We start from the raw sequence: 14,482 nt of genomic DNA on the forward strand, positions 1-14,482 counted from the left end.
AACGCCCCTAATCAAGAGACGACAGGCAACAGCAGTTCAGATCCTCAACATGGTAGATGAATACCTACAAAGGTTACATCAGTTGAGGACTGGCCCTTATTCCTGTAAGCAAGAATAATACTGTAGCATTACAGCAACTCTACTGCTATCTGCTAGAGGTTGGCTGGCAAGTTAATGAATCAACCATCTAGTTGCATAGCAAAGCTACTTCAAAACTAAATAGAGAAATAAAGAAGAGCCGTGACATACTTTGTGCTCACCAGTCATTGCCGTTTTGACTTAATTTGTTTCCCTCCCTCTTTGCATCTTGAGTCTTTGAAGGCAAATGAACCATTCGGTGTCATAAAACAAGGAGAACTAGAACAGCCTTCAGTAAAAACAAAAACTAACGGAAAAAGCAGATCTTTCGCAGGCAACATTTCACATGGCTCAAAACGTCTTTGCCGCAGTTTAAATTCTGCAGCCTTGCGATTGTTCTGACACCTCTTTATTGTTCCTTTTAAGTGCAAATGCCTAGGTAGCATCACTATAAATGAAACAGTAGTGTTCACAGATTGCATTCAACGGCTGTTAGAGCTTCCTCTCCTTCATCTGCACAATTTGCATCTATTATAGGCTCAGAAATATAGCTTTTGCCGCTTCTCATTGGCCTCAGAAGGGCACAAGATCCCCCTCTAAAGAACTGCAGTGAGGTTGATCTTTAAAGACCTTCCTAGAGGCAGCTCCACTATGCTGCTTACTGAAGGATGGGAGGAGGGGAAGAAGCTGGTACTGTGAACACTTTGAAGGACACCACTATGATGTGCAACGCGTGTTCTCTGAATGATCCCATTTTGTGATATCCACCACAAAATTTAGGGTGTTTAATTTGAATTGCTAATAAAGATGCAGAGCCCTAGTCTGAGACTGCAGCACAGGCATTCACGGCTTCCTGAGCATGGCTCTGAGGGGCTTTGCACAGTGATTTGTGCAGTACTCTGCCTCTGAGGTGCAAGAAAGAGGTGGGTGAATATATTTCGTACCCGAGAAATTCACATTTCTTTCACAGCACCTCAGGGAAAAAGGGTGTATGGAGAACAGACTGCATCATCTCTCTTAATTCCCTATTATCAGTTATGTGCTGAGAATATTTTAACGAGGGGTTCCTTCAAAAATTAACCACTATGGCCTGAGCTAAACCCCTGGCTGGTAGTAGGGAAGTGTTTTCATGCAGAACAAGATAAGAAGCAGGAGATGCTCTGTGCTTGCTTTCTGATTGCTCAAACCAAGAGAGGAGACAACCACTTCTAGCAAATCAAATATATTAAGTGCAGAAGATGTCTATTATTTATTTCTGAGAAAATAATATTTTGATGATTTGACTGCTCTCCTTTGATAGATAAAGAAAATTTTGTAGATGAGATCCAGAACATTTGTCCCTTTTGTGGAAATGTTTGGAATAACTGACAGGTATAGTCCAGAATGACACATTCCAAGGACTAAAATATTAAAACTGGAAGTTGTTTAGGGAACAAACTTATGGTACTTATGTTTAGTACTCCGAGTAGGCCTGATTTAGGAAGGGAGATCTTTAGGTATGGTACCAATTATAACTAGGCTAGAGGTGATTGCATATTGAACGTGTTTTTATTATCCTGTACAGTTTTTATCACACAAGTCCAACATTTCAATACAGAGTGACACTACAGAGTGTGATGCCATTGATGTTCAGGTAGTACACACAATCATTGTCCTTTCTGTCACGAGACTCCACTATTACAATATTCACATAAGGTGAAAGCAAAAGGACTACTGCTATTGTTATTATTTGTCTTTTTTGTGTCTCTCAGGAATCAGAAGATAAGCCAAAGCCAGGAGATGGGAATTCATTGTACTAGGCCACCCTGCTGATCAACTAAAACAAGAAGTTATCATATGCTTTATCTTTGTGACAATGCAATGGGATTATTTTATCTTGTTTTACTAGCAAGACATAATTGTATACAGCCTCTCCATGGAGCACACAAAGTACTGAGACTGGGAATTTAAAAAAAGGAGCTAGGTATATGGAAAGACTTTTTCTTCCACCCTGATCAATAGATTGAAAATCTGAAGAATCACTGACACAACATCTTTCATACTCTCATTCTTTTTCTAAACAGAGAACATATACTTCACTTACAGAAGTGAACTATTATAAATGCAGTTGGAGCCTGCATTATCTGTCCTTTGGATCTCAGTCATCTGCTTAAAATCTTTCTCTTTGTCATACTTTTTTCTTTTAAAAGCAAAGAAGTAGGTAAAATCTCTTCAATGACCATAAGAATTTATAAGCAAATACTCCATTTGCATATCCAGCTTTCACGCAATACAAGGTAAACCTCTCTTTAAACACATAATAGACACCTTTTCCTGAAGACAGATACTTGTTTCAAATAGTTTTGTTCCATAGCTAAAAAAAATTCATCACTTGACCTACAACAAAGTCTTGGAAAGGATTAACCTCACTGATTGCTTACCTTTCCATTTTAAAGTGACACTTGTCTATTACTGCCTTAAACACCTTGCAGCATGACTTCAGAGTCCCACTACAGATATGCCATCAAATGTGTTGCTCTTATTCTCCTATAAGTTTGAACCACAGAGACACACAAGTGCAAATCACAATGCCTTAACCTTCTAAACTAGGCAGTGGCTATACAGAATATAGATTTTTCAACCATTCTAAACATTCTAGCAATTCATTTTCAGCTACAGCTTTTACCTTCCTAGCACAAAATTAATTTATAAAACATACTTTGATTCTCCAACTAAACTTATATAAAGACAGGTTTCTTCTGTTAGGAGAACACAAAAGTCTTTAAGATGAATTTACAACATGATGTTATTAGTGTTCAAAGAAAAGTGAGTACTACTGTAGCTTACATGAAGCTATTAAACTTCAGAAAGTCTGCAAGGCCTACACTTGCCACCAAACTCACTTGCTGCCCAGTTGTCCCCGCCCAATGACTTACAGATTGTCCATCATTACTAGAAAAGAGGAGTGGGGTACAGATATTACAGAAGATGTAAAACAAGCACAGTACATGTTTATGTATTTGGATGAATTTCATGTTCGTATTCCTCTGCATTTCCCACTAAAACTGTATTTGAAACAAGGTAATTAAATTAGACCACTGGTAGAACTCCAGGAGAGATTAGCTCAATCAGACAGAAAAATCCCAATAGCTTCATTGATATTGATTTGCACCCTTCCAGACAGAGAGGTGAATACAGCATAAACAGATGCAAGCAGGAAGATAACCAGTTGGCAAAACCTGGACACAAGAGCACAGTAGCCAGCTAAGTACAATCATCCAAGTAGGACAGGGAGCACAGAAAATTGTTCATTAGGAACCCCTGCAAAGCTTTTCAGCCTCACGTGGCACCCTTTTCAGCCCCTTGACACCAAATGCCAAATGCTACTGGCCTCTCTCTCAAAAGCAGCATTTTTTTTTAATTGTCACCATGGCTGCAGAAGCAGTGCCAGGAGTCACCCCTCTCACTTGCTTCATGCTTCCCACCACCTGGTGTTGGCAAAGATCCCTTTGGCTGGCAAGGCAGTGGGACTTTATTTTTCCTTGTGGTTCTTTTGTAAAGGGTACAATGAGGATCGTTGTCTCCTTACGTATAATTAAGTGCTTAAGTGGCAGCATGTCATGCTGCAATGCTGGGATCTTAGCCCAGGTCCTGAGCTAGCTTGCAGGCTCAGAGGGTTGACAGGCAGCATTGCGTTGAATAACAGTGGTGAAAACTGCCAAAGATAGAGTAAATTCAGCTAGGGGGTAAATGCACATGCAAAATGTAGAGGGGCCTACCTTCATCTCAACTTGATTAGAAATGCTTTAAGGAAAGGATAAAAGGAAACAGCAATGAAGAAGCAGCCAAATTAAGTCTGCCACAGTAGGATCTCCAATCCCTTATGGATCTCTTACCCAAGATAAGGTCCCATGGTGCCCAGCTTCAAGTGAAGTGATGTCCCTGGAGTGCTGTCACCTGCAGGAAGCACAAACCCAAAACCAAATAAGCACAAAATATTAGTGGATTTAAAATATAAACATTACAAGCATTAAAAAAGCAAAACATGATAGACTCAATCACATCCCTGGCCAGAAATGAATCTATATTGATATAGCAAAGGGAAGGATGTGAGGGACTTTTCTTCCCTGGTTAGTGAACCCTGAGGAGTGCCAGAATGGTGTTGCAAACAGGGAGGGAGGAAGAGAGGGAGGGAGGGAGGAAGGAGGGAAAAGGTGACTGAACGAATCCAAGAGCTGTTTGGTAGCCGAGAGCAGGTGAAAAACTACTGAATCCCATGTAGCAGTGGAAGGGGATTAATTAAAAAAAACGCCAAAACCCAAACCCAACACAAACCCAAACCCAAACCAATCAATCCTTAATCTTCAACAATTAGTTATTTGAAGAGAACATTGTTGCCACCTGCCTGTATTGATCATGAAAATTAAGGTCATTCGGTGGAAGGCTGCCACCACCATTAAAACTGAATTTCTTCCTCATCCAGAGAGAAAGTAGTTGCCTTTGGAGTCTGAATAAAGACAGGTCTGAATTCTTCCCCTACAGTTCATTCTTCCCCAAGCATGGATCCAGTGAGAAAGACAAAGGGGTTATTTTGATTTGCACACCATTGCTTCCTTTCATGCTTTTTTCTTGAAGTGCTCCTTTAAAAGGAGCAGGCTCTCAGCTTGCCTTGGGACCCTATTGTTTTCTATCTGTGGTTGAAATAAACCTCCTGAAATATGTTTGGTTTCTCTTAAATTTCAAAGTGGTAGCCAATAGTCAGCTGCAAATGGATTCAAAGTGATCTTAGCCTGTACAGATTTAAAACTGCCTCATGACTTGCTGTGAAACAAAACAGTGAAACCCCTCGCATCATCATCATCTGTGAAATTCCGGTCAAGCCTTACTTTCAGCTCTCCTCATTCAAATCCAGAGATGTTCTTTTGAAATCAACAGAGAGAATGTTAGATTCCCAGCTAATGCAAGCAAGCAAGCAAATTTCCACTGGATTCAGTGAAGTTACTTCAGGATTTGGCTTTGTGGCTAAGCTCATTGTTCCACAGGCTTAACTGAGAGCACAGTATCCCCAACCCTACATAATCTTTCCATCCACCTCCCTGTCTTACTTTCTCCTCTACCTGCTCCTGGTATTTGATAACAGCCCCAGACTTACTCTTTGCCAAATGAAGCAGACAAGTGTTTCATTACTCATATTTATTATTTTTTTTAAACATATTTATCTTATCTGTGGTTCTGTCTTAAATAATACGAATTAATAAATAATAAAGTGATTTGCATGTGTCTGGGAGCCAAGAAATGTTTTCCATTCTTTCATACATTTCTGATCTGATGAAAAATATTTTATTAGAAGAAATGATTACGTAAGGGTTATGGAGGAGGGGAGTGTGAAACTGGAGTTATTAATAACTGAGTACTCAAGGAATTCTCCAGCCTAAATTGGCTACAAGAATTTGACTCTAAGCTGAGACAGATCTTTAATATTATCGAAGGAGAGAAAGAGAATAACAGCTTTGCAGCAAAAACCAAACATATGAATAAAAGCTTATTTTAGAATTGATACCCAGAGTAGTAAATGAGAAACTAAATCAAGCTCACAGCTAAGACACAGGAGCTCTATTCTTCTATCAGTTTTGATCACTGTGCAGCCTCAAGTAAGAAACTTCTTTAATATCTAATGGATCAAATTGAGATATTGATACTATCTTCTTTAAAGAGCTTTGACGTCCTCAGTGCTAAGTATTATTATTATGGCATGCCTGAGTCTGGGGCATGGTTTTTGAAAGCAAAAGCTGCTAGTTTCAAGCAGAGAAGTAGCATATGTTCAGTTTAAAATTCAGATGTATTTATAACTGAACGCTAATGGCAATGCATTTATTCACTTAACAATTCTGCAATAGGCTATAAGAGGCAATCCATTTTTTAATACATTTATTGGTATTGTGCAGAGAAAGAGGAGTTAAAAAGTAGCTGAGATTCATCAGGAGTTGCAGTGTACCATAAGGTGGTGAATGCTGCCCTCTGGCTCAGGTTGGCAATGGTCACTTATTTAGAAATGGACTGTTTTCAAAGTGTGGGGGAGACAGGAAAGGTTGGGGCTCAACAGCTTTCCTTAATACTTTGTTCTGTAATGGTTTAATTAAAAGTCTAAATGCTTAAAATGATATCATGTTAGAAAGACATTTCCTCAAGGATTGAACGTTGTAGTTATTTTAAAATTATGTTTTTCAAATATCTGCAACACAGAAGAGGAGCTGTTTTCTTTTACGTATCTCTATCTTGAAGGGCTGTATAAAAGAGTCATGTCAGCATTAAACTTACAGGTCCATAGAGGACAGTTTCTTTTACACAGATTTTAATGATTCAAGCATACATATAACTTATTTCAATGTATTATTTTAAAGTTTTAGGCAAGATTTAATAACAAGGGAAGGCACAGTATTCTTTACCCATTCATACAGTGGAGGAAAGCTTAGTCCATTTCACTGAAAGATAGTGTGATTGAGATGTATACGTCTGCAGCTTAAACATAACAGCTTTAGAATTTGCTAAAGGTTGTGTTTATGTTATTCTTCTGTAGATACACCATTGCTTTTTTTAAAACCATATGTGAACAGGTCTTTAAGAAATAGAACGCAATGATTTTATTGTGCTCATTCTCCTAGAAACTGGTGATGATCTTTCCACTTAAAAGCTGCACCTTCCCTTGTACTGCCTGCACGCTTTGCATTGGTTGGAAATAGGGGGAAATTTCCCTTACTTTGAAAAGCAAAGGAGAAACAATTTCTATTAGAGAAGGTAAATGTTAGGCACTGCTCCATTGCCACCCCATACCAAGTCTGCCCCACAGGAAGCCCAGAGCCTACCTGCCTTGCTGATCACTTCCCTGGCACGTTGATCCCCAGCAAAGAAGCATTAGATCTGGTGTCCTTCTGAGTGCATACTCAATTTTATTTTTCTACCTCCTCCTGCCTGAAATTCAGTGCTGCTGGGGGGGGGTTGGTGGAGGAATTACGGAATAGAAGAGATGGTTACAGGCCACATGTTCAAGCCAGATATATAGCAAGTAGGATTTCCACCCCCCAGCCTTTTATAACCTCACCTATATTCAGACCAATATGGTACAACCATTCTGATTTGGTAGCATTTTATACCCATCTTGCACCCATGTGAATGACTATGTAGGGTTTAGGACAATAGGAAATCCAGCCCCGTGACTAAGTCTTAAAGCTCATCCTTTTAGAATGGAAGCTGGAAGAGAAACTGGATGCCTGTCTCTCAAGATGATAAAATGCAGTGTTCTAAATACAAGGCAGTATTTCTCCTGAGAATGTTTCATTTTGGGTAAGAGAGCAGTACTCTTTTCCATAGCTGAAGAGAAAATTTTGTTTGTCTTAAGGGAGAAAGTTCAGAGCAGCTTTGGGAAAAACCATTTCAGAATCAAATTGCAAATAGAAAGGAGAAATTGATAGGGCTTTTTGTTCACTGATTGTACACACTGACATAACAGTAATTAAAAAAAAAAACAACTTTAGTATATTAAAAGAAAAATGAAACCCAAAGCAAACGTTCAAAGGAAGGATTTTTAGAAGCTATGAATGCAATACATGGATTCAAAAGACCCAGTGGAATCAGGTAAGGAGAGCAAAATATCCTGGGAAACCTCATAATGTGCTCTCAGCTGCACTTAACAGTGAAATTTACACTCACAGAATGAGTCCTAAGAATTCTTTCCTATAAAAATGAGAAAAATCAAGGCAATTTGCAAATCTTCTAGCTTAAGTTTTTATTTCTGAGAAAGGCAAATTTTACACTAGTTCCATACGCCTGTAAATAAGGAGATATAGAAAAGCTTTTAGAATGCAAGATATCTCCTTTCCTTATTTGTTCAGCAGGGGTTATTTAGAATCAAGTGGAAATTACTGCAAGTGAATCTGAGTTTTTCAGCAATAGAAGTGGCTGTTTGGGAAACTTAGTTTCCATGTCTTTAGCCACTAACGTGGCTTCTGAAAAGGAAAGCACCTGTTTTGAGAGAAGCCATGTAATTAGAACTGATGGGAAGATAGAAAATCCTTTTTGCAGCAACGCTGTGGTTTTGAAACTTGTTGTCACCCTGCTTTGAGCTCATAAAAAGCCTTTCAAAGATTTGCAAAACCAAAATGGTATTAAAGTGGTGGTTTTGAGACTCAGTGTAGTCTGCTGGGTATGCTCGATTCTGACCAGAGTTTTCACACTGAATTTGGCAGAACGTAGAGCTGAACCTAGGTCATAAGTTTCCCAGGCCACGGCCATAGCTCACAGAACATAGAAGTCTCTATAGTTTGATAGACATGTTTTGGATTTTATGAGATGGCATGTTTTGGCTTACTTTGCGTGTGACAGAGCAGTCCTCAGTTCAAGTTTTTCCTTAGTGACGTAGCCAAAAACTCAAGTGGGCGGTGTTGGCCTGGCAGAACCACTGGGATTTCTGAGGTGCTGTGATCTTAGAAAGCTCACTATGTGCACATGGTGTGATTGGGCCAAAGTGGCTAAAGGTGTCCTAGGCAAATGGAGGGGGCTTTGGGAGCTATATATGGAGAGATCTCTCCCCTGTCTTCTTCATCTTACCAGTAGAAAATGTCTTTCTCAAACCCCTCGAAACATGCAGTTCTTTCCTCCACTTCTCTCCCCTTCATAGAAGTTTTCCTCCTGAAAAGCAGAGGCCCCGTCCCCTCCCCAGCTCCACCTTCTTTTTTCTCCTCTGCAACAGCATCTATTCACTTATTTACATCTCCCCAGTTTCTTAGAAAAGATATCAACAGGAAAGAGGGGAGAGAGAAAGGCTAGGGACTTGACAGAGAGCTTGAGACAACACAGGGTCAACAAAGTTAAAGGTCCTAATCCCAATCTGGAGCTAAATGGTGAAATGCTGCTGGGCCTATTGTGCTTACATCTGAAGCCAGCCCTACACAATTTTCTTCTCTGATGGTACAGACAAAATTCAGTTTTTGAGGGACTTCCACTTGTGTATAAAGACATCCCTGTATTTCCTCCTGTAAGGAAAGAGTTGCTGAGCATGACAATGGAAGAGAAAAAAGATACATAAGACCCTCTGCAAAGCATGTGTTTCTCATCCTGTCCCTTCCAGCCTTGGTGTTTCCCTGGATTTTTTTTCTTTGTGGAGGTCCCCGCTGGAGGAGTAAGCAATGGCAGTATTATATTGATACAGCAATTTCAAGAAGCAGAAATATAAAGAAAATGAAGGAAGCGTTTTTACAATTCCCCCACCTTTATACTCCAGCTAGAGATTCTCTGATCTCCTCCGTCCCCCAATATAATTTTTAAACAGTATATTGCTAGAAAATCCTTATTTGTAGTAGATTTACTTTATAAAGTAGGACAAAGGAATAACTAACTCTCAAGGAAGAGTGATGGAAAGTGTTGTTGTCATGAGAGTCAGTACCTTTTCTCACTCCTCATGTTGCATATTTCACTGCTGACTTGACAATTTCAGCGCCATGAGTGCACAGAAATCATGTAGCTGCAATTTTCCAAAGGATCTGAGTGGCAAGGACCTCAGCTTCTTCCAACCAATTAACCAGAAAACATTCCAATATATTTTTCAATTTACTTGAATAAGAAGCTACATTGCACAGCATACAATCTAAACCTCTAGCTTCCCTGATGAAAGTGGGAGGACTTGTGCCGGTCATAGTTGACATAGAAGGTACAAAGTGAAAAAGATACGGTAAATAAAAAACTTGCTTGGTTCTTGGTGATTTTGGAAACTGCAGTTCTCTCTCATCACCTGTGAATCTTTTCATGAAGGCACTAGCAGCTCCTTTGCTCAGAGTGACAATACCTACCTGACTTAGCTTACAATAGCTCACATTTAATTTATATCAAAGCAGAACAAGAAACCACTAGAAAACTATCTAGCAAATGTAAGGTATTTCATCGAGAGAAAGCAGAACTTGAAACATATTTCAGTAAAGATGCTCATGAGCTGTATAGGGGTAATTGTTTCACCTCCAATTTTGAAAATTAACTGTTCTTCCATTTTTCTGTTCTAAGTAACCTCCTATTTTTTCTGAGTGATTTTGCAATAAGAATTTGAACACATTAAAAAATTGAAATGGTAAATCAGACTGAAAAGTAAAGAATAATACCTCTGCTAATAAGTATCACTAAAAGGTACAATTACTATGAATTTTCATATGCAAGCTGCTTCCAACCTCATGAAATCCAAAAACCTGACATAAAAGCAGAGCTCTGAAACAGTTGGGTAGCTTGAATCTGATATGAACTTTATCTTTCAGAAAGATATGCTGCACATCTTATAGCTGAAGACAGAGCTTTAATTTTCAAACCATGGAGAAGAGAGGACACATAGGGAGAATTCCTCATTACTGTGTCAAGGGAAACTGAGAACATTTGCTTAGACTCCCCAATAGGGGTAAGAAGACCTGTTGAAAGTACTGAAAGTTGGAAGCTAATAATACATATTGTAGTTCTTTTATGAGTTTTTATTTTCAAAACACGCATTCCCAAAGTAAAAGAGTTCAAGCCTTTAAGTGAGGTTCAAGGGTATACTTTGAAATGGGAATAATATGTGAGCAGACAACATTTACACCATCTAAATTAGAAGAAAGAAATTAAAATGCATTTATATCTGAAGTGAAGAAAAAAATTAACCTAATCATGTAAATCTGAAGTTATTTATGCATCAGTGTCTGGGCAAAAGAATGCAGTAAAAGGCAGCTTGCTCGCAAAGACTGAACAACTGGGCTTGAAACGAAACGCCAAGGTCTGTAGGAGAAAGAGGAAAGAATGGAGAGACATTCCCCTGTTTGCTGTGACATTATATCTGCAGTGGCCCAGGAACACTTGGATGAAAATCAAGAACAAGCTCCTTTCAACAAGATGCTAAAGGCTGACTGACAGCTAACTGGGTTGAGAAAAAAATAGAAAAGAAAAAGGAGAATCATAGTAAGTATAATAAGATACATTAAGTGTAGTTTTCACACTTGTAATATTCATCTTAACCATTATCTTTGGATCAGTAGCTAATTAATAATTCTGGGCCAGGCCTTGTATGCTGGTAATAATACTTTTCATATCATTTTCATTTGAATTCTTCTCAATGTTTTCTTTGTTTGGGTTCTCTGCCTTAATCCAAATTAACTTTGTTTTTATGTAATGCCCCTGGCAGAGTTTTTGACACTCGTGGCACAGAGTCACATTACACTAATCCATGGCAAATGTGGAAAACTCCTGAAAGGACAGTGACTCCTTTTGGGGTGGGGGGCAGGGAGGGAAGGACATCTTGGATTGGGTTAGTTTTCTGTCAAGTCGTCCTGCCAGGATCATATGATCTCTAAACCTGACATCAGGAAAACAGAGATGAGATTTTTGGTGTCAGCCAGCAGTTACACTGAATTAGGTATAATGTGAAACTGCACCGTGAGAAAGGAAAAGTCACTTCTGGGCATCTTAGAGAGCCGTGAAATGCCCTCCCAGCTTAAGAGAGAGGAATGAGGCTACAGGCCTGTCAGAAGAAAAGAATTTAAAGTGAGGTTGTGTCTGAGGGGAGGGCAAACTCAGTCAGTGTAGACGCAGAGTTTGATCCACAGCTCTCTGAAGTCAAATGTTTTAGTTTACGTCAATGGCCTTTGATTAGGCCCAGAGAGAGCTGTAAGATCCAAGGGCTGCCAGGCTTGGTTACAGTCATCAATACCATAAATCCCTGAGAGAGTTTCCTTACTAAACTCTAGGCCTTTTTGCTGCAGGACGCTAACTAAGGGCGTGATCCTGAGCAAACTTAGTCCCATCGGCTCCAAAGGCCATAAATTCTTTTGGCCATCTTCAGCACACACAGATAACCTGCTTTGCTGTAGCTGCTTAATACGAGCACTAGAAAGGGCGAGAGAGACAGTTCCTGGCAAACTGAAGCTATTCCCGTAGCCAGACTGGGGCTTCCTCTGGGAGCGGGGTGAGTTGGGAAGGCCCCAGTCTGCTGTAGACTGGTCGCGTGGGGCTCACCCATAGGTGCAGCTGGGGGCAGCCGGGGTTTGCCCAGGTTCCTTTCCCTGTGCAAAGGGGAAGCAGGACCCTGAGGCTGCTGGAGGGAAGCCTTCAGGTAGCCAGATGAGTCATTTTGCACCACTGAGCCCAGCAAGTGGCCCATTAACTTTAGAGTCTGAACCAGGTTGTTTCATTTTTGTAGCATCTTGTGAGAAACAGTCTGATTCCTTTAGTTACGAAGCCTTTCTGAACAGGGACAAGCTCAGATGGAAATCCATTCTCTTAGAAAACAGAAGCTATAACCCTCCCTACTGTAAGGGCTGATCATAATGTTGTGATATACTTGGGAAATCCTTATCTGCAGATTAACCTCAAAGCTCCCCCTCTTGCTCCCTCAAAGCCCAATTTATATTACTTTGTTGTTTGGTTTGGGTTTTTTTCAGTTTTTTTGTTTTTTAAATAAATTTCATAACAAAAAAATTTGCAGGATGAACAGAAAATAAATCAACACTACCAGAAAACCAGCAACTTGATTGTTTCTCCCTGCCTCTGCAAAAAACCCATAAAAGCTCAATTGTCCTCTCAGGACTCCTTGGAAGTCTTAACAAAAGTCTCTAAAAAGGAACTAAATGAAAGACCAGGGAGTTAACAGCAGGGCAGATCTATCACAGACAAATCAGACAAAACCCTCTTTCCTTCTGACCGTATCTGGGCTTAATTCTGATCTCCTTACTCACGCTGAGTAATAATTCACACCATAACTAGCCCCACTGGAGTTGCTAAAAATCACTCAGAGTAAGCCACAAGCCCATTTGACAAATATCAGTCTGATACACTAAGGCTAAAAATCCTAAGAGCTAATTCAAATATTATTTTTGTAATTATGTGACCTCAAAGAAGGGTTCTGTACTTTGTTGTTGAGGCGGTTTGTTATCGTCCAAAGAAAGACAGGAAGTTTGTGATTTTTTGTTTGTTTGTTTTGTTTTTCATCTTAATATAGAATCCAGCTAGAAAATTAATGTTTTGTCTACCCTAAAATATGCAAGGAATATACAAACATATATGAAGAATTGGCACCTTTTTGACAGTTATTAAAACAGTAAAACCTGAGGCCAAGTCTACAGTACAAACTTCTGTCTGAAAAGTATGTTAGTCAGCAACGTAATAGGACACGATCTCAGCCATTAACCCAGGCTGAGCACCTTATTTGGCCTAGCCAGTGATTAGCCTGACACAAAGCCCTCACTTACTTACTCACTGCATCTTCGCGTTGCTTCATTCACCCATATGTACGTGACAGTAACACTCTTAAGAGGGAGACTTGCTGCGCTGCTGCAGAAGTGCATACTGTAGATTTTTTTGTACCTTTGTAAGCTGATCTCTTCTATGCGTCTTTCTCAGCGAGTTGTAGGAGGGTTTATCCATGTTTCTAATCATGAAAGGGAACCACTGGAAAGTATCAAAAGACTATCAACAATCAAGCAAATTTTCCTGTATTTCAGTCTAGCAAGGCTGGACACCAGCACAAGCAGAAGCACTCCAAGAGCTAACCACGTTCCTTAGGAAGGCTATTCTGCTCTTGCTTAAAATACCAAATTCCTGTGAGTGAGTTCAGCATGGAGACGCGAAGCCTGAGGAAGTCCCCGAGGTGCCAGCAGCGAAGCTGCTCAATGAATGCCATTGCACAACACGCCCCAATGGTCCTGCCAAACTCCTCCTCCAGCAGGAAGCCTGGCAACAAGGCACTCAACCAGTTGAACAAAAACTACAAGCTTTGCACCATGGGAGCGATTTGCCAACAACCAGTAGCCTGCGGGCTGGATACTGTTACCTAGTTATTAATGAATGCTGCTGATTAACCTTTTGAAAGTACTTTGTCCACCACACCTACTGGTGGGAACCTGCAGTGGTAATGCTCAGGGGAGGTTGCTGACATAGGAGTGACATTGGGGATAGTGAATAGGCACTCCAAGAAGTGACAATGACTTTAAGAGTTGGATACAAACCTGGATAATTCTTCCAGAGACCTTTGGGAAGAGGAGGGGGGGAGGGTAAGCTTTTTTTTAAGCTTTTAAAAAGTTATTAACGTACAGACTCCACTGTAACCTACACTGTATCTCAGGCTGCTGTGCTTGATTGAAAACAAATTAAAATTTTGTTCAGAAGGCTTCCTATTATGCCCTGCAGTAAATTTGGCAGAGACTGTGACGCCCCCCTCAACTATTCTCATCCACGTTTGAAGCCTAAAACTCCTCAAAGTAATGCACTGCTGAACCCTAGAAGATGGCATCTAAAGCACTCAAAAGTGATGTGCCAGGCTTCTAAGCATCATGAGGCTAGTTTAAAACTCTGGCATAAAAAACTTTTGTATTTATATTTATCTTTTTGTCTTTCTTGGTCATACCTCCTAAGCATTTTTGAGCTT

The 14,482-nt window shown here is 39.9% G+C and overlaps 1 protein-coding gene across 1 annotated transcript in view; it reads right to left on the minus strand.

Moving 5' to 3' along the window:
* ADGRL2 (adhesion G protein-coupled receptor L2) overlaps window positions 1-14,482 on the minus strand; it is a 395,294-nt gene that overhangs the window by 314,026 nt on the left and 66,786 nt on the right. Inside the window, exon 2 of the mRNA XM_052800823.1 lies at window positions 3,954-4,014. The gene's annotated coding sequence lies outside the window, so the exon portion shown is untranslated. The remainder of the gene's footprint in view (window positions 1-3,953; window positions 4,015-14,482) is intronic.

The sequence above is a fragment of the Harpia harpyja genome, chromosome 11, assembly GCF_026419915.1.
Source record: "Harpia harpyja isolate bHarHar1 chromosome 11, bHarHar1 primary haplotype, whole genome shotgun sequence".
Taxonomy (NCBI): Eukaryota; Metazoa; Chordata; class Aves; order Accipitriformes; family Accipitridae; genus Harpia; species Harpia harpyja.